The 26,815-nt window shown below is 39.2% G+C and overlaps 2 long non-coding RNA genes across 2 annotated transcripts in view; one reads left to right on the forward strand and one right to left on the reverse strand.

Annotated features, from left to right (window-relative positions):
* The window catches only part of LOC144380006 (uncharacterized), a 247,033-nt gene that overhangs the window by 158,567 nt on the left and 61,651 nt on the right, over nucleotides 1-26,815 (forward strand). The gene's annotated exons all lie outside the window — the stretch shown is intronic.
* On the reverse strand, nucleotides 9,273-22,750 carry LOC144380125 (uncharacterized). The gene is made up of 3 exons (XR_013443940.1): nucleotides 22,588-22,750; nucleotides 10,654-10,796; nucleotides 9,273-9,544 (listed from the first exon to the last, which is right to left on the reverse strand). It is a non-coding gene; the product is annotated as an uncharacterized LOC144380125 (long non-coding RNA).

Genomic DNA, 26,815 nt, shown 5'->3' on the forward strand with positions numbered 1-26,815 from the left:
CTATGTACACACATATGCTATACATATACACATATGCACATATATAAATTACATAAATACCTGCTATATATATACACATACATAAATTCCACAAATACATATGTATGTGCCACATACACATGCATATAGAAATATGTGTATTAGAGATCTTATGCCCATGCTGATCCTGCCAATTCAATTCTATCCTCACAAGGTTTTTGCCTTCCCTGTTCCACATTAGTTTGTCCTTCCTTCCACAGTGAGAAAACCAAGGTTCCCAGCCATCTCCATACCTTAGTTTATTTGCTAAACCCTATAATAGGTATGAGATAATTTCAAGATCTCTTTGCCCACACCGTTAAAAAACAAACCTGTTACTAAGAATTCAGAATGTGTTTGCTGTTCTCCAGCCCCTGCTTTATGCCAGGCCCAAGGCTGGGATTCAGACGCTGTGGCCGTAAGGGACTTGGAGTAGCTCTTACTGCCATTTCATCCCTGTAATATGATGGGTGTGTTGTTGTTGTTGTTTTAAATAACATTGGATTCATTTGTTTCAGTGTTAGTTTTTTCCTCTTATCCTTTCTTTAGATTTTTGTGTATTCTTTGAGTATATAGAATATTAACATGATTTCAAGTCAAAACTCTAAAAAATAGGATTTCTCAGGGAAATGTCACTGCCTTGCATATTCCTTCCACTCTGTTCCCCTCACCCTTTGCAGGTAACCATTTGCATGGTTTTCAGGTTTCTCATTTATTGCCTTTTTTTTTTTTTTTTTGGTAAAGAGATGCAGGTATATGTATGATTCGCTACACAAAAGACAGAATAATGCATCTGCTGTTATGCATTGTGCTGTCAGTCACTTCACGATGTCTTTGGGAAATTGCTTCACATGAAATCATAGTGATCTTCCTCATTCTCTTTTATAGCTGCATGGAAGTTAGAAAGCAGCAATGAGCTAGAGATTCAGAGAGAGAAAACGAGAGAAAGAGAGCGAGGGACAGAGAGGGCTACTGCTGTATGATGTGGGGATTTGGGGGAAAAAGATGAGTAAGAGACATTTTTCTTTGGAAGTTTTTCTCTGGGTTGTGAGATGTAATCGCTGCACTTTCTAACCCCTAAGAAAACTTCAGAGAAGGCCACTTTTCTCTTACATTGGATATGTCACTTTGCTGAAGTAGATATGAAAGTGTAACAAGAGGGTTGATCTTATTTTAGTTACAGTAGAAGGTCAATGATATCATACAGTGGGTCATTGAAAAGTCCTGTTTCAACAGTGGCTAATGGTACAGATCTTTCCAGGTCTGGCTGGGCTGTATGAAAAGAGGCAATAGAACAGTGTCCCAGGAGATTTGATGACATTTGTTGGCTTGAGGTCTGATTTTTTTCCCTAATAGATTAAAGATTTCTATCTAATATTGAAAACTGCACAAATTTGTCTGGAAGAAAGCCTAGAAAAATTAAAACTATAGATTAAATAGTAATTGAAATTAATCCTAGTGTGTATGATAGAGGAGGGAAAATTTTGGTGCCATTATTTCTCTCTTCATGGTGTTGGACTTAAATCAGTTGAAATGTATTTCTGTACCACAATTTAAGCTTCAATAAAAGTTTGCTTAATTCAAGAAAGAAAGAAAGAAAGAAAAGAGGCAATAGATGTCCACATCCCTGTCCCCTGGGAATTTGAAGGCTCGTCCTAGATAGGGGGATTTCTCACTCAAGGCAGTAGAAACTGCAAAATTAGTGTGGAGAGCACAGCCCCAGAATCATCACGGCATAAAGCTTTCAGTGACAGCCTGGAATCCAGACGGTTGGATGCTGACGTCAGAGAAGAATCCGAGAACTGGAGATGAAAGGAGGCCCAAACATCTCAAGAGTAAACAGGGAGGGACTTAGGATGATGTTCCAGCTAGAACAAGTGCGGCTGTTCCCAGCTTCTTTTGAAGTTCTGGTTGGGGTGGGGTAGGTCAGCTGAGTTTACTGAACCTGAGACACAAACATGCAGAATTCCAAGGACTAAGATAGAATGCCATACAAAAGGGCCAGAGAGGGAGTTAAAGTGAGTACAAGATCAGTGGGAAGGGAACATATTTAAATTTCATTTCTACATTTTGGAAAGAGATCTAAGACAGGGTGTGATAAAGCAGCCTTGTTAGACAAGCCATGGAATACCCAAACTCAGACACACATCTGAAAATGAAATTCTATTTTACATGCCAGGTTGTAAGTTTAAGTAATTTACTTCCTCAAGAGATTGAAAATATGCTTAGTAGAAATTTCTAGATGGGTGATGTGGAAATGACTAAGAACGTAGAGGCATTCAAATGATTTTTTTTTTTTTTTTGGTTTTTGTTTTTTGTTTTTGGTAAGACAGGAGGTAAGAACTTATAGCTTGATAGATTGCAAAATGTGTCTTCCACTTCTTCTTTTTCTCTTTACTCCTTTCCTCTTTCACTATTGAATTTATGACAAACATCTATATAAAAACTTGAAAGCCAAAACAAAAATATGCTTAATAAAATTTGTCTAAGTAACTTACAAAGATCATTTTCAGAGTTAAAAAATAAAAGGGAAATTAATTATTTTTTTTATTATGTTCAATTAGTCAACATATAGTACATCATTAGTTTTTGATGTAGTGTTCAACGATTCATTAGTTGCATATAACACTCATCACCACACGTGCCCTCCTTAATTCCCATCACCCGGTTACCCCATTCCCCCACCCCCCGCCCTTCCTAACCCTCAGTTTGGTTTCTGGAGTCCAGAGTCCCACATGGTTTGTCACCCTCTCTGATTTCTTCCCGTTCAGTTTTCCCTCCCTTCCCCATGGTCCTCCATGCTATTAAAAGTAAATCAATTTAAACTTAAATTTTCAGAGTCATAACATTTTTTTCTGAGTTTTTGTGTAATATTGTTCTTAATCTTATTTGTGTCATGGACACCTGTGGTTGTCAGATGTAGTCTATGGACTTCTCTAAATAATGCTTTTTAAATGGATAAAATAAAATACACCAGACTATAAAGAAGCCAGTTATAAAAAATGAGCCAATTATCTTGAAACATAGGTATCCAAAAATTTAAAAATCATGATCTAGTAATACGTACACCCTAAAAATACCACTTTATAACAGGGAAGTCACTATAGGTCTATTATAATGAGTAGTATGATTCTAATGAGATGAGTATAAATAATATTTTGTGGTATCTGAAAAATAATTATAATTATATGATGTAAAAATATCTGCGATTCATAATGGTGAAAAAGTCAGTTATTGTTACAGCTACTATTCTTTGTTGTTTACACTTAAAATGGAAAGAAATGCTAGATTCCACTAATGAAAATAAATATGAAATTTTTTCCTATTCAAGTTCATAGACTCCCTGAGTTCTAAGGATTATGGCTTCACTTAAGAACCCTCGCTCTAAGGAAATCATTATATTTTATGATATCTTCATAGAAAAGGTATGGATCACACTCCACATTATTGTAGTATTATTTAGAATAGCCCAAAATGGAAACAACCAATGTGTCCATCAACGGGTGAATGGCTGAAGAAAATGTGGCATATACAGACAATGAAACATTATGTAGTCTTAAAAAAGAAGGAATTCAGCCAGCTGCAACAACACAGATGAGCCTGGAAGATTATACTAATATTAGTCATAGAAGGACAAATACTACATGATTCCACTTATATAGGGAATCTGAAATAGTCAAACTCATAGAAGCAGAGAATGCAATAGTAGTTTCAAGGGGCTGGGGGATGGGGAAAATGGGGAGTTATTGTTCAATGGGCATAAAGTTTCAGTTATGGGGCCGCCTGGGTAGCTCAGTCGGTTAAGCGACCGACTCTCGATTTCAGCTCAGGTCATAATCTCAGGGTCATAAGAGCAAGCCCTATGTCAGGCTCCTCGCTGAGTGTGGAGCCTGCTTGACGTTCTCCCTCTCCCTCTGCCACTGGTGCACTCCGGCACGCTCTCTCTCTCTCAAAAAAGTTTCAGTATGTGTATACATCTTCAGCAAGATATGTAAGCTCTAGAGATCAGCTTACAACATAGTAACTATAGTTAACAATACAATACATAACAGTAGTAACTATAGTTAACAATACAATACATAACAATAGTGCACTTCAAAATCTGTTGTGATGACACCACAGGTGTTTACATCTGTCTGAACTCATCAAATTGTACGTTAAATATATGCAGTTCTTTGTATATCAATTATACCTAATAAAGCTGTTAAAAAATAAAGATGGAAAAAAAAGTATGGATCATTGATACCAGCCTATAAAAATAAACATGACCCTATATATTGGCTAGACACTTCCCCTGGTGCATTTCTAATTTCAATGATTATAGTTTTCATTTCTAGGAATTGTACTTTTAAAACACCTGCCTGGTAATTTTTGTAAATCTCATTCCCTTTTACATGTTTTTGCACTTATTTATTTCTTCGTAATATTTACTATACTTATTTAATATGTTGACTACTTGTTACGATTTATTCTTTCTACTGATTTGCATGCCTGGTGGCTGGTTTTATTGCGTGTAAACACCATGTGCCTTGCCTCCTTATCTGTGGGAGCTCTTTGAAACCTGAGTTTAAAGAGCTTTCCTCTAGAAAGAATTTATATTTACTTCTGTCAGGTGCTGGTAGGGAAGGGGGTGGGGCACAGGGGAGAGGCATCAGCAACCCAGGAATCTTGTAAATTAAATTTTCAGCTTTGTTTTTGTTTTTAAGGTCCACACAGGTATTGAGACCAGAAGGTCCTAAAACTGGGTGAGTGCAGAATTATGGGTAGTAACTTTCTGGGTATTTTGCTCTCCAACCAGATCTAAGGATGAGACACACTTTTGAGACACCTTTGAAAGTGTGATCTTGGGGTACCTGGGTAGCTCAGTCAATTAAGCGTCTGCCTTCGGTTCAGGTCATGATCTCGAGGTCCTGGGATCGAGCCCCACATCAGGCTCCCTGCTCAGCGGGGAGTCTGCTTCTCTCTCTCCCTCTGCCACTCCCTCTGCTTGTGCTCTCTCTCACTCTCAAATAAATAAAATCTTTTAAAAAAGTGTGATCTTTGGGGAATCAAGGCTTTAGGGTTTCCCCCCCATTTTGATGGTTCCCTGTTCCTGGGTCCAGTGTGGGTTGACAGATGCCTGCAAGACAAATGTGTCAACACTTGCTTATATATATCTCTACATGTGTTGTTTTCCCATTGTTTCTGGTCTCTGAAAATTTCCCTTTTTTGCATATTTAGCCATGCATTACGTTAAAAAAATTACTTTATATATTACGTTTGTGTGTGGAGGGGGTGGGTATTCTCTACTGGGAGGATTTCTTTGAACACCTAGAACATTGTATTGTCAGATTCAGTTCTGATTGATTTTTTTTATCTTGTTTAATCTTTATAATAATACTATGAAATAGCTCATATCCCCCTTGATTAGAAATGTAGAAAAGAGAATCAGCAAGAGCACCTGCCTGCTGGACATTATATAAGTCAGGAGCAGAATTGAGATTTAAAACTGTGTCTGCCAGGCCACCACAACTCATCTTCTTTCTTTTTTGTTGTCTTGGGTTTTTTTTGTGGGCCTTGATATAGCATTATATTATGCACATTATACTAGAATGTTCGGTTCATTCTGACAGATTTTGCCTGTTTTACCCCCTTATGCACACCTAGCACATAAAGCAGAGCTGGTACATAGGAGGTCAGTAAATACTGATCAGATCAATAAGTAACTATTTATGCTACCATATAATCTTCATAATGACAAATTTTGAGGCTGTGTACCATGCCATTTATAACTTAATATTAAGATATTGTAACATCTGTCTTATAAGGGCAAACATTCTCAGAAACTGATCCATCATTTTCTTTTCTTGTGCTATCTCTGTCCCATGGTACCCCGATTCTTTTCAGTGTTTTTATTTTTTGTTTTCTTTCTTTCTCTCTCCCTCTCTCTTTCTTTTCTTTCTTTTCTTTCTTTCTTTCTTTCTTTTCGCAAGTCTCATCACAGATGCCTGCATTTCAACTTTCCACATTGAGCTAGTGGGCTTCTTGCTTCTAATTTGGAGAGCTCTAGAGATGCTTTCCCTTTCATCTACTGCACTGTTCTTGCAGATTAGTCACAACAGCAACGTGATCTTAGGCATTTCTTCTGCTGTGCAGCTGACTGTGAAGCAAAGTAAAAGGGCAAACTATTTATAAATCAAGCGGTTACAGGTGCAGGGAATAGATAAGAGTTTAGCTTTGTCCAGGTTGGGAGACCATTCTTATTGAATTTCCTTGTTTAGGGTATTCCAGTGCAGGCTCAAATTTAGAGTCAGGTCTAGGGTTTTTTTTTTTGTTTTTGTTTTGTTTTGTTTTTAAGCATGTATCAGTTTTTTTTTTTTTTAAAGCTGAACTTCCACTTGAGCTGCTTGAAAATTCTGTCATTGTCAGAGGCTATATCATTGGTTGATTTTTTTTTTCATTCAACAACTGTTTATTAAGCACTTGCTATAAGCTAACACCATGATAGGAGGTGATAAAATTGGCAAGGAAAACAACAAAATCAGTAATATATAAGAATACTCGCTCTGGCTTCTATGTGTGAACAGAACTACGTGAGCACCCAGGAGAGAGCTGCCCCCTCAGTGTGGGCAAGGGAGGCTCCACACCCTTGCCTTTTAGTTGACATGGCCCTTGCCTTCCCCTGTTATCCCCAAATGGTCTTGCCAGACTCACTGTTTCTCAACATTTTTCTTTCTCCATCATTTTCCACCCAATTTGGACTTGTAGCTGTTACTTGTTAATAAATACTATTAATATTTATAATATAATATTACTAATTATCATTTACAGTTAAGAGTCACTGATTTATCCAGGAAGGGAGAGGGACGGTTCTGGTTCTATCTCCTCCTCACTCCCTGGTGATGGCTTATATTAATTTAAGTCATTCCACACGCATGCGCCTAGGAAACACCATTCCCAGTTTGGTCCCTGAAATTCTCTCTTTTCTATTTTGTTTGAGTCCCCTAAATTCTTTGAGGCCTACGTACTTTTATTTGTTTTTTTGTTTATGTAGGGTATTTTGTGTGTGTGCTCTTGCCCACCATAGCCTTTCTTGCCTCTTGAATTATAGAAGTATTGAATATGCTAGTTTTTGGTAAATTAGGTTTGTTTGATCCTACCACACGTTCAGTATTTTTATCTTGAATAACCTGGGTGTTTTTTTTTTAACAGTGTGTGTGAAACTTTCTTTCCCCAATTTATTCTTTTGAGTTCAAGGGTTAGATGTTACATTCCCCCCCCGCCCCCCCCCCACACCCTGTACACAGAATTGGACTTCAGAGGCTCATTTTTAGTATTAAGATGTTAATTCACACAAAAATAACGCAAAGTTCTTATGCTCATAGAATAACTGTTGATTCGCCATAGGTTTAGTCTTTCTTTTTTCTTTCCCTTTTCATTTCCTTTCTTCATTTCTTACTAACCTCACATTCGTCCATTCTTTATTTCTGTAACAAAAAATCCAAAATATGTATGTTCCTAGCACTTTGCAGGCATAGTGTGTACACAAACAAATAAGACAAGGACTCTGCCATGGTAGATGGGAAAGCAAAAGGTCTGAAATATGAAGAAACACGAGCTGGCTCTATGTTATTTTTGTCCAATACATATTTCATGTTGGGTTTGACTCTTGATGTCTGTGAAGCATCTATGACTTTGGGAGAATTTTATTACCAATTTAGATTTTCTGCCTTGGAGCCTTAAGCTCTGTGCCAGGCATGTTGAATTTTTTTTATAAAGCTTGAATAAAAGACACAGTATCTGTATTGAGGCTTACCACTGTGCATTTGGGAAAATTGCTTTTTCTGTAAAGAAACCACCTCCTGTCACCCTGGCGCCGGGTAACGGGTTTTCAGATGTATTTAGGAAATCTGGTCATCCTTGCTGCCTCTTATCTCTGAGAGTGACTGAAATGAGTTGGATGAATATTTATTGAGAGCCCACAGGGAGGAGCCCCCCAGCTTCTGCATTAGGTTTGATACCGAACTGGGCAGTGATGGGGGAGGAGAGCCATCAGAAGAGACAGGAGCAAACTGACGGTGGCCAGAGAATTCAGGAGTCTGCGGTGTCTATGGTCTTAGAAATATTTTAGGGTATAGTGGGAGAGCAAGGTGAGCTTTTTCTGCAAGGGCTTGGAATACTTGGCTGCAAATGGGAAGCTACATATGACCAACACAATTAGGCCTTGGCTCTCCATCCAACAATGAGTCAGTGTCAGGTGAGGCTCTGACGCACTGAGAGTTCTGGGCCAGCAAACATGTGCAACCCTGAAGCGTCTCTGTCTGATCTTGGGTTCTGATATGACTGGGAGGGAGCAGTCTGAATCGCGGTGCTCCCTGATGTCCCCAAGCAGAGTTCTGTTCAGCAAGTTTTCTCTGGGACGGTGTGTGAGGAGCTGTGAGGGGCCATACCTGTCCAGCCCCCATCCCAAATCACAGAACATTCCTATTCATTTTTTTTTTTTTTTATGGTGCTTCAAGAGACGCGGGGAGTACAAAGGTCATATAGATATTTTTGCTCTCATTTTTTGAAATGACGTCTATTGTGGGTAGGAAGTATGGTTTCTCAGGTCCTTTGACCCCTTGGTTTCAACTCAGGATTGAAATCACTTGCAAAATTTCAAGACAATGCAAAAACAAAGGGTAGTCTGTTGCTTAAAAAAAAACCAAAAACAAATGATGAGTTGGGAAGAAGTTCTGTATCTATACCACAGTCACCTTTTTAACCTTTTGTGAAGGTGCTAGCAGTTATAGGCACATAACTCCTGGAGGTCATCAATGGCTGTGCCTAAGTCTGTGATTTTCAAATTAGGGATGAAATGGGTGGGAGTAGGGATACAGTGGTGTCAGTTAGGGGCTGGACACAATAAATCCGAAAATCTTTAATTTATGTCGTATCCATTCTTTTAACAAATACGTCTTAAGCACCTACTATGGGTGCTAATTATTGTCAAGAGGACAGAAGCATATAGTCTTGTATGCTTTTTTAATCACATGTCAAGATGGGCAAGTTTCAAATTCTTTCTCTCTTTGGGACTTGAAGGCTTTCTCCTGTTTCTTTCCTGCACTGCTCCTTAAAATGAGAATCTTTATGTCCTTTGAGTATAGAATAAGCAAAGAAAAGGAAAGTATATTTCTGACTCTTAACTCTGGCAGAATAGTTTTGAATAAGCTAGTCAATTAAAGTGCCATAACTGTTTAAAGCATGCACATGAATAGAACATACTAAATTTATGAAACATGTCTCATACTTGTTTCCATGTAGCATTTGTAACAAGGCAGAAACTGCCCCCATTTTATAGATGGCAACTCAGAGGTTCAGCAACTTGACTCTAGTCAGAGCTTGGACTGGAAAGGGGAGTCCGGTGCTCTTCCCTCTGCATATTACACTTCTTCCACAAATGTCCAGGGCAGCTGCATAGTGGCGTTCCTTTCAAACTCCAATCAAAGTGACTCCTGCAATGGTGGTTGTTGTTTGAAATATTAAGTTGTTCGTTGGTATCTTTCCTCTAAAACAAAAGGGAAATATGACACATAAACATCATTGAAGAAGACACGTACCTTGATCTGAAAAGACATCTGCAAATAATTCTGATCACCTTGTAAACTGCGTCAAATATATTTTTTTAGTTATTTATTTTTTCAGGTTTGGGTGGCTTATGTGGATTTAGTTTTAAAGAGTCTGGCATTGTTAACATTTGTTTTACTCTAAAATTTGTTTTTGGTCGAACCAGAACTTCTCAATTTTGGTGTGGTAGTATTTATTGATTAGTTAGTACATGCCAGGCACTGTTATATGTTGCATTTTTGTGCTGTCCTAACAACCCTGTGAGAAAAATACTATTATTATTTTGCTATTATACATAAGAATGTTGAGGCACAGAAAAATGAAGTGACTTGCCCAAGGTTATTACAGCTAGCAAGTAGGAAAACTGAGGCCTGAATTGGGCTGTTTTTAACCACAGCATTATAATGCTCTGTCTTGGCACTGCAGGGATGGGTGTGTGACTGTTCCAAGGTCACTTAACGGCTTTGGTCTTCAAATTCATTGTGAAAAGAGATCGCACTAGATAATTTACTTAGCAGTACTCCTTATTTACGTACATTCCCTATTTAATCCTCACCCTATGGACCTAGAATCCTAACCCTAAATATAGACAGGATTATTTATCCTCCTCATTTTACATATGGGGGAAATAGGACTTAGGTCAAGTACCTCCTAAAGGTGCCATAGCTGGTGTGAGAACTGAGATTCAAATCCAAGATTTTAATCAATATAAGTAACTGCCTTTCCTTTGTAAGGGCTTGTGTAGCTGTAAAATTCCATACATTGAATCCTGGCTTTTTATTTCAAAGACACAATAATAATATGTTTGTTTCATAAAGCCATGAATTTATAGTTCTTCCAAGAGATGACCTTAGTCTACAAATGGCTGCCAGTGTTTGGGAACCACTGACACAGATAATGGCAGTAACAATGAAACATTGTGCTATTAATATTATATTATTATTTTTTCGAGGAGTCACATGTGTAGCAAACAGGATGTAACCGGACATGTTAGGCAAGCTGTTGCTAACTCAGAAGACTAAAGGGGATTAAATTCTCATTATTACTCACAGTTAGTCCCCAAATATCTGTGTATGTTCAGTTTCTTCAGTTTGGCAGGAAGTTTTAGAGAACCAAACAGCATGCCCTTCCGCCCCTGGCATATTCATAAGCTGTTTTGGGGTGAGTCATCGGAATTCTGTGGTTTGTATATCCTGAGGGAAGAGAAGAGGCACTGTATGGTTAGCATTTATTTGAAACTGTTAGTTGGGGGGGGGGGAATTCTTTGATAAAAGTTCAGCATTAGGTAAGAAATGCCTGCGGAAGGATCTCTCCATTGTTACAAGATTCGGCTCATATTCACGTCTCCGGGAGTATCACACAAATTTAAATCTTCAGACTGTGCATATGCTTAGCGCGTGTACCCAGAAGGCCGGGTCTGGTGTTTAGTTGGGGGTAATTACAGAGAATTCACAACCGGCTGAATGACTCTTCCTCTGACCTTGGAGCCTCTGCTCCCTAATGTCAGAGTAATGTTCAAAGTTGCATAGAGTTGTAGATACATGAAAACCAAGAGACCAAGCCAAACCCCTGAGGTCCGTCAGATGTGACCCATATTGTAACTGTGGATCATGATTTTTTTGTGTGTGTGTGTTTTAAGCCATCTTTGTTTTGTGAATTGTCTAGTTTAATCATAACATCTAACTTCTGGTGGGTTCTGTAAATATTTTTGTGTATCCACCATGCAAAATATTCTCTTTGAAAAAATTGTGGATTGTGATTAAATCACTCCAACAGTAAAAAAAAAAAAAATAAGTGGGTAAGAATTAGTTTTTCTCCTTGTAACTACAAGGGAGCCTGAGGGGGAATTCCAGCCTTTAAAAAATATTTTTCTCCTCTCATCAGGAAAAGAAACTGGTTATTATTGGAGGAAGGAAGAAAATACAAGTTAGTTGGGTGCTCATGGTGTGTCAGATGCTGCAATCAGAATCCAAAAAGTCTCATAGGGGCGCCCGGCTGGCTCAGTCAGTAGAGCACGGGACTCCTTGATCTCCAGGTTGTGAGTTCAAGCCCCACATTGCATGTGGAGTCTGCTTTAAAAAAAAAAAGGCTCATAAAGACTGTATAGATCTTTTTTTCTTTTTTAACATATAAAAAAGACTGTATAGATCTGAGGAGAGTATTACTTTCAGAATTGCAATGAACCTATGGTCTACAGCATCAGTGGTCTGTAAGACAGGGTGACCAAGGAAGGGAAGTGGTGACATCTGATACCTGTGTGCAGTTATCCATGTGATTAGGACCACCTGATGGGTGACTGTAGGCAGACATAGTCATGGTGGACAACTTGGATGGTCCTCATATGGGGTGAGTTAAAATACTGCCCTGTTTTCTGAAGAATAGGGAAACTACTGTTTGATCCTTAAAATGGTTTTAGATGGAACATAATTGGGCATTACATAGCATTGAAATACATAATGAGTACAAGTTCTCTTTAATTTACTCTCAGTTTCCTGATTAGGTCAAATAGGAAGTTTTTGTTCTGCATTAGTAACATTTGAACTCTTCTCAGAGCAGGCCACCATCTCTCTCCCTAGACTTGAATAACAACTTATTCATACCACTTCTTTGCACAGTTACATCTCATTTATGGCAAGTGAAACTGATTTTCTACTTATGTGGAGTAGACATTTAAAAAATGGATCCATATCAAAAGTGAGTTGGTTTAAAATAATATTAACTATAGAATCATACAAGTGATTAGCCGAATGGGCCATGGCGGCTGACCTGAAGAGGTTACTCAGCATATAAAACTTTTATAACTTTGGTGATTAAGAAGCAGATGGTTTTACAAAAGAAAATAGAAAACTTAGTTTGTATTGGTCCTCCCTGCTTGTCCAGAGTAGTCCTCCTCAAAGTATTGTCCATAGACCAGTGCTGGTCTGTGAACTTTTGTCCACCTGGAAGGAGAGAAGTACAGAAGTTGCAAATAATCATTTAGAAACTTTTATAGCTTATCACCATTGCTTTGACATTCAATCACATGTAATGTCTTTCCAGTAACTTATTTTTATTGTACAATATTTTACAAAAGCACTGGTCTGGAATGGATTAGAAAAGAAACGTGATAGTTTCAGAAGCACTGATAAAGAGTGTATGTTTAGAACAAAAATATAACTAAGGAAAGTGGCAGCCTAAGCAGTCCCAATAAAGGAATATGTGCTGATGTAAAGTACATGATCTTCGTGGAATCTAGAAGAATGAGAGTAAAGAGTACGTTTGTAAGGCCTGGGACTGTCTCAATCTTTTCATTATTGAATCCCCAGGATCCAGCACTCTACACATATTTGTTGGATGAATGAATGAATGAATGAATGAGTAAATGAATAAATGAACTATGGTGTTTGGCAGGGGGGTCTAATGCAATCACCGGAGAGTATGCTCGATTATAGTACAGTAGTAGTTCATTATGTTTTCCCAGGCATCTCACAACACTGTTCAGTTCCCTTTGTTCTGATTATATAAACAAGTCAACTTCTAAGTATTAATTAGGTTGTCAATGTACCTCGACTCCAAGAAGGTGGTGCCTTAATTTAAAATGATTTTTAATTCCAGGCTATATACCACAACAGGAAACATAGGTTGGGTTATGTTTCAGTAATAAACAACCCCAATGTCTTAGCAGCTTAGCCCAAGAATTATTTCTTTCTTTCTCACACATATGCCCAACAAAGGTTGACAGAAGGCTTTGCACCTTCTGCTCATCTGATAACCATAGCAGGGGATGTGGCAAATCACACCCTGCCTCTTGGAGCTTCAGCCTGGAAATGACACATTTCACTTCTATTTATATTTTCTTTGGCTAAAGCAATGAGCATGTCTAATATCAATGGGGTGGGGGAAATATAATCCTACCATGTTTTAGGAAAGTGAAAAGCAGGAAATATTTTGTGGAAAGTGTTGACATATACACTCACCTATTGTGAATTATATTAACAAGCATTAATATAAGCGTTCCCTCTTTGACTGGTCTTCTGTGACTACCATCAGCACTGAGTTTCTGCCCTTTCAGATCTCTGGACTGAATCTTGAATGTGGTGACCCCTTGAACGTAGGGCTATTTGTATCCCTTTGCCTCAACCATCAGCTCACTTACTTAAGGCCCTCTCTTCTCTGTTTTTTCTATAATTTCAAGTAACCTCTGCCAGAGCATACCAACTTCTTTGGTTCAGATTCCTTCTCCACTGACCAGACTTTTCTGCTGAATACATCTTTCCATAAGAAGGCAGGTGATGGGCCTTAGATCTTGGTCAGGGAGATTTCTTCTAGTGAAATTTTAAAAGGACTCTGAATATAAACATAAATATTCTTACATGGGATTGTTAGACTGAATCAGCTTCCAAGCACTAATCAATCCTGAGAAAATCAAGCATACCACATTTCTAGATCTGCAAAACTGAGTGGTAGGTCCTAGGTCCTTAGTGATCTATAGATTCTTCTTTCCTTTCTTTTTTTCTTCCTTCACTTCCTTCCTCCCCCCTCCTTTCCTTCCTTCCTTTTTTTCTTCCTTCTTTCCATCCATCCATCCATCCATCCATCCATTCATCTACCTATCTATCTAGTCTATCTGTGTTCTTCCAAGGCAGGACATAATTACATATCTAGATTGGGCTAGAAAGGATACTTCTGAAGTGCATGAAAACTTTTACTATCTAATGGAATATAAAAGATCTTCATCCCCTTGCCTCAGTCGTTAAGCATCTGCCTTCGGCTCAGGTCATGATCGCGGGATCCTGGAATCAAGTCCCGCATCGGTCTCCTTGCTCGGCAGGGAAATTGCTTCTTGCTCTGCCTGTCTCTCCCCCTGCTTGTGCTCTCTCTCTCTTTCTCTCTCTCTGACAAAAAAAAAAAAAAGATCTTCACCCCCTTAAGATATATTTACATAATTTGCTTGCAAATTTAGCAGGAAATAAAGGATTTTCTTTTATTTTTGTTTGTTTATTTATTTATTTATTTGACAGGGAGAGAGAGGGAGAGAGCAAGAGAGAGAGTACACAAGCAGGGGGAGCGGCAGGCAGAGGGAGAGGGAGAAGCAGGCTCCCTGCTCAGCAGGAAGCCCGACATGGGGCTCCATCCCAGGACCCTGGGACCATGACCTGAGCCAAAGGCAGACGCATAACTGACTGAGCTACCCGGGCGCCCCAGGATTTGATTTTAAAAGGTGGCCTTTTTGCTAGCATTATGTGGACTTCCAAAATTAGTGGAAGCCAAATCAAGATGAATGAAATCTGACAGCATACTTGAAAAGCCCATGATTTTCATAATTGTAAATCAAAATATAAATATTTGCCTCTCTCTACAGACAGATGAGAGAGGGAGGTAGAGGTTTGAGACGTCTAAATGTGATCAGTAGAAACAGTCAAATATTACTGAGCTTCTTTCTCTAAACCCTTTCGACCAGGCTTTTCCCCCAGCTGCCTATATTGAACACATTAACAGAATGGTTTCCAGATCTTTACAGCACTGTGCCGGTGAATACAGACTAATTACCCAGATGAATAGTAAGGAGGGAGGGATCTTTTATTACTCCTCAGTCAGCTGTTGCCCATCTAGACATGTAGCTAATAATTTATTGGCCTCTAATTTTGGAGGCTGGCTCTAGATGATAAGCCTTATAAAAAGCTAACAAGGAGATGCTTTTGATAAGGTGGTAAATCATTAAATGGAGAAATGACCAGTTGATTTATGACTTACTGGAATACTTTAGACTGTGAAAGATAAACCTTTCTGTTTTGCAAGTGATATCCCAGCTATCCCTTAAAAAAATTTAAACTTGGATTACACAGTGCAAAGGAAAAAACACATTCTGGCTAACTTCAGACATTTTCATTTAGAATAAATGCTCATTACTCAGTACTGGTGTCCTATTTCCTCTCTTGACCACATAGGTAGTTGGTTCAGAAATATTTGTGCCAATGTTTCCTTGGGAGCTGATAAAAATGATAGAATTTATGGAGATAAGCACACAGGAGAAATATAATTTTTTTATAAATACGATTATAGCAGTATTTAGCTGAGAATTTCTTAGGAATATACATAACTTTGTAATAATTTAATTAGGCATACATAAAAGAAATTCCTGTAAGTAACTATAATAATAATAATAATTATTATTATTATTTTTAAAGATTTTATTTATTTATTTGACAGAGAGAGACATAGTGAGAGAAGGAACACAAGCGGAGGGACTGGTAGAGGGAGAAGCAGGCTTCCCATGGAGCAGGGAGCCCGATGTGGGGCTCGATCCCAGGACCCTGGGATCATGACCTGAGCCGAAGGCAGATGCTTAACTATATAACCCAGGCGCCCCTAACTATAATTATTATTTACACTCTTAGGCCAAGTTCTTCAGGGGTCACTTGGGGAAAGGTATGTGGAGGAGGATGTCATGATATGTGAAAGCAGGAATCATGTGGAAGACACATTATATAGACATGGCACAGTTACAAATTAGTGGAGTCAGATTCCACTAATAGCTATAAGACCCTGGGAAAGACAGCTATTCTCTCTGGTCCTCATTTGTCTGGAGAGTGGAGATTTACTAAATATAATATTTCCACACTATTTAACTTGCTATGGTATATGATTCACTTTCTGAGCAAGACCATTTTTATGTGTGTAGTTGTATCCAGGTAGAAATAGATTGCTTCTTATTTTTTCCTTTATTTTTATAACTAACATTTTTTTCTTTTTTTAAAAACAGATTTTATGAAAATAGTTGCTTCAACCTGTTATGGTAATTATAAAAATTACATGCATTATACAACAGAATATTATTCAGCCTTTACAAAGAAGGAAATCCTGTCATTTGTGACAATATGGATATATCTGGAGAATATTATGCTAAGTGAAATAGGCCAACTGCAGAAACACAAATATTGTATGATCTCACTTATATGTAGAATCTAAAATAGGTGAACTCAGGGCGCCTGGGTGACTCAGTCGGTTAAGCGTCTGCCTTTGGCTCAGGTCATGATCCCAGGACCCTGGGATGGAGCCCCATGTCGGGCTCCCTGCTCAGCGGGGAGTCTGCTTCTCCCTGTCCCTCTGCCTGCCACTCTGTCTGCTTATGCTGTCTCTCTCTGTCAAATAAATGAATAAAATCTTTTAAAAAATAAAATAAAATAAAATAGTTGAACTCATAGAAATACTGAATAGAATAGTGGTTGCCAAGAAATTGGGGAATGGGAGGATAGGGAAAGTGGAGAGAATTTGGTGAAATAGTACAAAGTTTCAGTTATGCAAGATGAGTAATTTCTGGAGCTATAATGTACAGCATGGTGACTATAGTTAACAATACTTCATTGTATACTTTTATACCTTTAATTTTGCTAGGAGAGTAGGTCATAAGTATTCTTAACGCAAATAAGAAAAAGGATGTATGAGGTGATGAATATTTTAACTACTTGATCATGGTGATCATTTCACAATGTATATGTATATTAAAACATCAAGTTTTGCCCTACAGATATACAATTTTTACTTGTCAATTACATCTCAATAAAACTGAAGAAGAAAAAATTGCCTAACTAATCTGCTTACAAGCAGACTTTTTAAAGAGCTCAGCTAGGGACACCTTGCAACATCTAGAGACTTTTTTTTTAACGACCCCAGAAAAATGCAGGCAGTAACAAGAATGTAAAAACATGCCAATATTTTTTTAACTTTTATGATTCAAATCCATTCAGGTATTTATTTGGCAATTACTGAGGAGGTCCCTGCTAAATTCAGAATGTAAAGTTATTGAAGAAACACATGTGGCTCTTGACCTTCTAAAAGTTGCAGTCTAGTCTTAGCTTTATTCTAATTTTCATTATGACTTTTTCTTTGATCTTTTAGCTGTTTAATGAAGCGTTTATGATTTTCCCCAAATCTATTTTCTTGTAATAATTGTTTTTACTGATTCCAAATATAATTTCATTGAAGAAATAGAACATGGTTTGAATGATACTGACTGAAATTTACTGAGAATTTATTATGGTCTGATATGTGGCCAGTTTTCATCAATGTTCATGTGTGCTTGAAAAGAATATGTATTCTCTGATCATAATGTGTATAGGGCTTAATTTGTGCCCATTACACAAATTATTAATTGTATTATTTAAATATTCTTTATTCCCATGATTATATTGGTTTACTTTATTCATCATATAGAAGGTATGTTAAAATTTTCCCCACTGATGGTGGATTTGTCAACTTTTCCTTGCAATTTTATCAATTTTTTTTTTTAAGATTTATTTATTTATTTATTTGAGAGAGAGAGAATGAGAGACAGAGAGCATGAGAGGGAGGAGGGTCAGAGGGAGAAGCAGACTCCCCGCCGAGCAGGGAGCCCGATGCGGGACTCGATCCCGGGACTCCAGGATCATGACCTGAGCCAAAGGCAGTCGCTTAACCAACTGAGCCACCCAGGCGCCCAATTTTATCAATTTTTTGGCTTTATATGTTATGAGGCCTTGTTAATAGCTACATACAGGTTTAGAATTTTTATATCAGTCTGGCTAATTGAACTAGTCAAACTCTAGGTGACTGCAGCATTGGCTGACAGCAGGACTGCAACCTCCTGTGAGACCCTGAGCCAGAGCTACTCAGGTAAGAGCAGCTTTCAGATTCCTAACACTGAAACAGAAACTTCCTTCTGAAACTGAAACTTCTCTCTGAAACCATGAGAAACAACTGTTTGCTTTTTTAAACAGCTAAGTTTTAGGGTAATTTTTCACATGGTTATAGATAACTAACACTATCTGATTTTCTCTTTCTGGAACTCTAATTGGCCAACTATTAGCCTTTTTTCATTCGATCCTCCACATCTCTTAACATAACTTTTCCAACTCTGTCTCTCTGTGAAGTATTAAGAATAATTTACTCAGACCTAGCTTCTAGTTTTCCAGTTCTTTCTCTGGCTCATTCTTACCTGCTATTTAAATAATCTAGTGAATTTTTAATTTTGGCAATTACATTTTCATTCCTGGAAGTTCTGTTTATTTTTTTCTCACACATTTTTGCTCATTTTGGTAACATCTTATTCCTCATATTTGGCCAATCAGGATTGTTTCAGAATACTGAAGAGACTTAGATGAAGATGCCCAAAGTTCCAGAAAAGATTTGTGTTTCATTTTGACAAGATCCTGGATGTTATCAATCTAGAGGCACATTTAATTCAATATATTTGCTTTCATGTTCAGGGCTTCCCAGAGGTATAAATTAAACCTCTCACCCCTTACTTTCCTGATGGGAAACTTAGAATTTCAAAATTCATCGGGGAGATATTTTCTTCACTGAGCAAAGGACTGAGGCAGGCAAGTTATAAATGACATTTTCTCACCTTCTGGTCATGGTTAGGTACATACTGATGGAGAGCAATGAGGATTGTTTCCACAGCCTCTCTATCTCCAAGAAGACTGGGTGAATGCTCTCCATCCAGGCAATTCCTGGAGCTGGTTTCTATAGGGATTATTGAAGAAATGCCCACTGGGTTCTTTCTTTTTTATAGGGCAAGCAGGAAATGGCTCTAACTCTTATCAAGCATGACCAAGCACTCTGTGGCTGAGCTGCCTGAGCATATGAAATCCGCCATTCTTTAAAACAAATGTAGATAGTGGCTAATCACACTTTTGTATTTCATCTCAAATATAGCATTGAAATCTAAGTTCAAAAATTACTATTATTGGTATCAATTAGTTTTATTTTCAAGACCTACAGGCTTCAAAAACTTTAGAAAGTAGTCTGTTGACTGAAGGAAAATGTCTCTTTACAAATTGGCTTTTGTTTAATGATTCTTAGGCTTTATAAGGCAGACCCAGAGATGCCTACCAAGACCTTAGTATAGTAAACTAGTGCTTCTTAAACTATTTGTGGTGTATGATAATTTTTTTAACCAATTCTTTTTCTCATTCCTCTGTTTTATTACTTCATTTTTCTTTTTCTCTTAGTTTGTAACTTAAAGGGGACAAAATTTATCAGGTATTGACTTAATTTATTGTTTCTCTTTTTTTCCTCCCTAATATAAGCATTGAGAGCAATAAATCTCCTCTAAGTACTGCATTGGCAGCATTCCAGATTGAGATGTAGACTCTCATAATTTTGTTCTTTAAATATCTTAAATGTCTTCCAACCAAAAGTTTATTTAAGAAGAATTCATTCTGCTGAATACAATAAGAAAAAGAGGTACAACTAGAGGAAGGAAATGGCACAAGATAAAGTGATCAGTTATTGATATTATGATATTATGCCCAAGATAATCAAATAAAAATTTCTTAGAATCAGTAAAAATTTATTGAAAATGAATGGAGGCAAAATAAACATTCACAAAATTATTTCTTTCTTCCTTTATACCAAGATTTAGAAAATAAAAGTTTAGGAAGACCCCATACATGATAACAACTATAAAAATAAATCATCCTAAAATTAGCTTACCAATAAATATGCAGAAACTATATGAAAACCACAAAATTTACTATGAGTTATAAAAAGATAAGAAAATAATCAGACATATCATGCTCATGAGTGAGAAGACTCAATGTTGTAAAGTTGTGTATCTTTTAAAATTAATTTATATACTTAGTGTAATGTCAATCAGAAACTTAATGGACCAGTGTGGACAATATGCCCAAATGATCCTGAAGCTCATGTGGGAAAATAAATGGCAACAATTTCTCCTGCCTCTCCTCCTGAGGAGGTGGAGGTCTGGGCTGGGTGAGGGGTATAGATGGGAGGAAGGTGAGGAGGCAGGCTGGGTGCAGAGGACCAGTCATCACCTGGGTCATCCTGTGATCCACTTTCAAAAGGACGAGGGCAACTCTTGGACAAGACCTTGGGCATTTCTCACTGGGAAATGAGTGCATTTCCACAATCAACAAATACTCATTGAACATCAGGCACGATTCTAGGAATCAGGGATGGAGCAGTGGACAAAACAAAATTCCATCCTTGGGGAACTTAGGTTCTATTTGGAGAGGCAAGCAATCAACTTGAGTTTTGCTGAATGATTCTTAAGCCTTAGAAGAGAGACCTGGAAACACATACCAAGATCCTAATGGAATAAATTAGTGATTCTTAAACTGTTTGTCTTGATTTTGTTTTTATTTGTCTTTATTTCCAATTCATGGCAGTCAGATAGTTTTGGACATCTAGAATCTTTTGCTTAGATGTTGTGATACTACCAAAGCTTCCTACACACTCTCAATTTTTGTCCTTATTTCATTCAGAGGTTCTTGGACCACACTGAGTAGCACTGAAGTAAAAGACCTCTGGAAACATCTTGTGGATAGACTACAGTCCTATAGACAAGCTCATTTCTAGTGCAGGTTGGCTGGAGCGGTCATTTTCCTCCATCCCACTGGTATTTCACTGTTTTTCCCCTTCATTCACACAAGAGCACTCAGATTTCTAAAAGTTATGTTTCCTCTACCCTTCAAACTCAGTCTCCATGGCAGGAGCATGAAGAGTGCCAACAGTGACAGGTCAGCCTGGCAAATGAATAGGAGTCCAGCCTTTGACCTACATTGTCTTGGGTTCAAATGCTGAGCCTTTGTCTGCTAGCTCTGTACCCATGGCTATTTTGAATGAGGAATGGCGTCTACTGGGAAAGAATATGGGTAATCTTCTAAAAGAGAGAAAGCCAAAAGCAGGGGATGGTCAGAACATACGTTTCCCTATTTTGTAAAATGAGAAATATTAGGCATTTTCATTTTTGAAGGTCCAAAAATTAATAAATGATCTACTTTCTTAAATTCTAATTCAGTTTTTCCTAATACCCAGGTCCCTCAGGCTCTCAGGCATGCTCAGGGCCTTGGTCAAATTATGTCAGAGGAAATTGCTGTTGACTTCAAGAAAAGTTTCAGACCTCTCTGAGCAACAGTTTCCCTATCTGTTAAAAATATAATAATGATACATATGGTGGTGATCCCACTGCAGTCTATAAATGTATCAAATTAACATATCATACACCTTAAACTTACACAATATTATATGTCAATTATACCTCAATTAAAAAGTGATATACGCCTTTTAGGGTTGTTGAGAGTATTAGATTAATTAATGTTTATAGAACCCCTAACACAGAGCCAGGAGTATTTGAAGCACTTGATAAATATCAGCCATTATCTTAGAAACAAGAGTTGAACAAGCAGTTACTGGTTTATACAGACCAGCGATTTACTGGTGATTATGCTTTACCTCTACGGCTAGGGTTTCTAAATTCAGGACTCTCTGTGCACTTCCTGAAAAGTATTTTCTTGATTCCTTTTCCCTTCTGATTTTCATACAAAAAGAAGGGGCGAGCCAGTATAGGATTGTTTCTTTGGGTTTAGTTCACATTTAACTTTTGAATTAGACTCTGTGGACCCCACTTTCCCTTTACCGTATGGCTTGCACTCAGAGAGAATTTAGTTACAGATTCTCTTAGTTTAGGCTTTTATTTTTTTTTAAGATTTTTATTTATTTATTGAGAGAGAGATAATGATAGAGAAGCATGAGATGGGGGAGAGTCAGAGGGAGAAGCAGACTCCCTGCTGAGCAGGGAGCCCGATGTGGGACTCGATCCCAGGACTCCAGGATCATGACCTGAGCCGAAGGCAACTGAGCCACCCAGGCGCCCTTCTTAGTTTAGGCTTTAAGGAGATAAAGACGATGTGTCCCCGAAAAGCGAACTGGGGCCACTGAGGCTCTTCAGAGGAGGGATGTTTTGAAGAGCCAGAGGCAGCTCTGCAAGCAGACAGCGTGCCCTTCCACAGAGATCTCAGTTCTTTCTGGCCCCAAATAAGGCCATCTTTGGCTCATTTCAGTTTCCCTCCCCAGGCAGAAGCAAGCCCAGTCCATGGTGGTTTATCACTTCATTTGGGAATTGTTTTTGACTCTCAGACATAACTATGTCTGAAATCAAGATTAATGTCTGTGAATCTGGTGAACAAAATGGAAATAAGGGCTGAAAATTCCCCTACCTACCTTGAAAGGCTAACCTGGAGCGAGAGATTGTTTTCTGGGTCAGGTTTATCTTTCCAGGTGTTTTGCAGAAGCCCAAGGAGCCAGTCAGTGGGTATGAGTCATCTCTCTGTGGTAAGATCAGAAATTCCTACAACATGATATAGGAGTCCAGCATTTGAGGCAGGGAAAGCGAAGGGAAGCGGCCCTCTAGGCTTGCATCACTCCCCCGCCCCCTCCCCCCACCCCCCGTGGCCTAATTTCCGTCTTAAGTTTTGGGCAGGGTGCAGATCGAGACACCTGTTTTCTAAATCTTGTTTTTCTCTTTTCCTCTTCTGTTCTTTTCTGTGCCCCGCCCCCCCGACTCTCTAAAGCCAGGGCAAGCACTTACTCAAGTTGAATGTGTAGAAGCTCATAAACAGAAAATTGATCGTGTGCGCGCGTAAAAATGGTTAAAAGCGAGAGAAAGTGGAAAGAGGAGAGACAGAAGAGGTGGGGATGGCAAAAAGCCCTGGGAAGGAGAAGGGGACCCGCGGGCAGGCGAGGAGGGGACGCGGAGCCTGCAAAGACCAAGGGGAAGAAGTCCGTGTTTATAACTTCGCCAGCTGGGGACGTTACTTGGCCAGATGGTGCTTTTCTATTTGCCCACGCCATAGCTAAAGAAAACAGAGACGATGGCACCTGCTGTGTTCAGGGAAAAGCAATTGCTGCAATTCGCCTAATTTAAATGTTAAGATGTTTAGACATTAGAAACCCGCCGGGAGCACAGTTCCGTGCATTTGAAATTGCTCAGCAGCTTGGGCAGTGCGGGAGCTCCGGGGTCCCCAGGGGTTCTGTCCCCTGCAGCGCCCTGCAGGGAGCCAGGCAATTTGGGTGAGAACAGCGTTCGCCCGTCCCAGGCCTCCGTGGTCAGTCGTCCTGAAGCCGAATGATACAAACCCTAATTGAAAATGAAAATGAGCAGCTCCAATGCCCCTTGCTTGACAGATACACCCTTTCATTCACGGAGGTCGGATGTTCCTGTTTCACTGCTCAGTACCGCTCTGTCCCTAAGAGCGCGGGAGTCCAAGAACCCGGACAACTTAGGTTAGTTCTCAAAAGCGACTATGTTAAGTCCGGTGGAATGAAAAAGAAAAGCGCTCAAGTACCTTTTCTCTCATTATTTTTACTTGGAGGACACCTAGCGGCAGTTTATTGGCTGTGTTCTTCAAAGGCAAACGGAAAGAAACCAGGACGCAGTGCTGGTTGGGGCGGGCGGCGGGGAACCTAGTTTTTCAACGCCCGCGCGCGCGCAGCAGGGACTTGCCTTCAGTCTGCGGACACGTCTGCCGGGGCCCTGGGTGACGCTGGGGCCCTTGCCAGAGTCTGCAGCCAAATCCTCTGTCCCAGCCTCCACGCTTGCCAAGCGAAATTCCCGTGGCCTAATTGTTTCCCAAGTGGTTCTTAATGAGCTCATTGTTAATTTGACACCAATGACCTCTTTTTAAGACTGCAGAATGGCCACAATCTGGTCAATCTGGTCACTTCTTCAACTAATCAACAGATATGGATGGTCTGCCTTAGGCCGACATTTGGAGGGCGTTGCAAAGACAAGATAGAGATCTGCCTGAAAGGGAACTGTTTTTTTCTCCTCTTAACTTCTGGTGGCCAAGGTGCTTTCCCAGCTGTGTCCTTAGAGTCAGTGACCTGATCTGACTTGCCTTTCCCTCATCTGTAAAGTGGAGGTGAGTGTACTTAGTTCATAAGGTGGTTGTGAAGATGACGTAAAAACTCGAGGTAACTCACATAGAGCCTAGGATCTGGTTGATACTAAATAGTTGTTAAGGCCCTCCCCTCTCTTCCCCTAACCCCATCTATCCCCACCTGAGTCCTACAAGCTAAACATACTGGGTTTCCCTCCTTCCGTGCCTCACTCTCCCACTCTCTCTTGAAATCACTTCCCAAATAAATTACTTACGCACAAGTCATGGTTTCAAAGCTCTGCTTTCTGGGAAGACAACCCAAGACAAAATGATTCCTATTTTAACTGTAATGTGAGCAAGTCTTCAGGCGAATACCAAATTTTAGAAATATCTTAATACTTCTCATAAGAGTTCAGTGATAGGTAGGGCTTCGTCACGTACAGAGTAAGGACTCTGGGATTGTGCGTTATTTACGGACTAAAGAACAGACTTGTATTTTGGGATTAGTTCTCAACCCACAAACTCCCAGCAAGGGTTCTCACTTGCAATTCAGATCTGGCTTGCCCCAGATCTGTCTTACAACTCTGTTCCATGAAATCAAGGTAAATCACATGGAGTTAAATCTGGGGAGGCAGAGTTTCCTGTTAATATATCCAGCATCAAAACTGGATGTTTTAATAAATTCCCTGGCAGCTGTGGTTCAGGAAGGGATGACATGATCTACTGTTTGCCAGGAAGGCGAGTGATGCCTAATTAAATTAATTAATTAATTAATTAATTAATTACAGTTGGCTTAAGTTTCCTTGAGCCTCACTGCATTTACTATAGATGGTTTCCTTGAGCCTTACTGCATTTACTATAAACTTCAAACATTTTAATATGACCGTCAAGGAGCCGCATACCTAGTCTCTGCCCCCTCCTGCAGCTTCCTCTTGCACCACTCTTGGTCTTGCTTATGTTTTTACTCATTAATTTAAAAAAAATCTTCCATGAACCAACTGAGCTCTTCCCCCCGCACCCCCAGTGAAATCAGCACACGAGTGTTCTTTTTGGACCCCTCGTTCTCCTACTTTTCATTTGGCTAACTCCTTACCACTCATTTTTTAGGATTCAGCATCATCTGGCTTCCCGAGAGTTCTTTCCTGACCCTAATCTAAATTTGCTCTTTTCCCCTATCCTCTCTCCTTATACTACTTCCTAGCACCTACCGTAATTTCTAGTTATGTGTTCCTTTTGTATTTGTTGGTTTATTGTCTATGTCCCCACTAGAAATATATGCTCAGTGGAAAGAAGAAGATGCCCCTTTTGTTTGTTTCCTGTACTTAGCAAGGTTTCTGGTTCATGCAGGGCACTCATTATTGAGTGACTAAAACCAACTCTGCTAATAAAAAAAGTTCCTGGATCATTTCCACACACGAACACACCCAACATTTCCCTTGACAAAGCTTTTGTTTTGTTCAGCAGCCTTCTGGGGAATCCCCTCTGCCTCAGAGATTTCTGGCTACTGATAGTTTCAAATGAACAAAAATTGGTTCCTAAGAAGAATCTTTATCTTCCTACCATTCAGAAACATAATTTTTCCCTCCTTAAAACAGGAATTTCAATGAATGTTTCTTATACATCATGTATGCAGACTTATAATAGCTCAAATTCCACTGGGACAAATTCCCATCACAACACATAGCTCCGTGTCGTGAAAAGATTTTTCATGTCCTCAGCTTGTGGGCTGAGAACTAATTCCAAAATACAAGTCTGTTCTTTAGTCAGTAAATAATCCACAATGCCATAGTCTTTACTCTGCATGTGACTAAGCCTTACCTAGCAGTGAACTTTTATGGGAAATATTAAGGTATTTCTAAAATTTGGTATTCACCTTAAGACTTACTTGCTCACATTATAGTTAAAATAGGAATCATTTTGGGGCACCTGGGTGGCTCAGTCGTTAAGCGTCTGCCTTCGGCTCAGGTCATGATCCCAGGGTCCTGGGATTGAGCCCCGCATCGGGCTCCCTGCTCAGCGGGGAGCCTGCTTCTCCCTCTCCCTCTGCCCCTGCTTGTGTTCCCTCTCTCGCTGTGTTTCTCTCTGTGTCAAATAAATAAATAAAATCTTAAAAAAAAATAGGAATCGTTTTGTCTCGGGTTGTCTTCCCAGAAAGCAGAGCTTGAAACCATGTCTCGTACGTAGGTAATTTATTTGGGAAGTGATTTCAAGAGATAGGGAAGGAGGGAAATCCAACATGAGGGTGTATTATTGAACTTGCTGCTGTGATCAGTGGGGCTAGATTCCCCCAGATCTCTGGAGAGCCTTAAAAATTCATCTATTATAGAACACCTTTGTGTTCTATACTAAGTATTAAGAAGGCAAGAGTTCATTTTTTGATGGCTGCGTAATATTCCATTGGGTGTGCGTGTGTGTGCGTGTGTGTGTGTGTGTGTGTGTGTGTGTATACACACCACCTCTTCTTTATCCATTCACCAGTCGATGGACATCTGGGCTCCTTCCGTAGTTTGGCTATTGCGGACATTGCTGCTATAAACATTGGGGTGCAGGTGCCCCTTCGGATCACTACA

This window comes from Halichoerus grypus, chromosome 14 (genome assembly GCF_964656455.1).
Source record: "Halichoerus grypus chromosome 14, mHalGry1.hap1.1, whole genome shotgun sequence".
Taxonomy (NCBI): Eukaryota; Metazoa; Chordata; class Mammalia; order Carnivora; family Phocidae; genus Halichoerus; species Halichoerus grypus.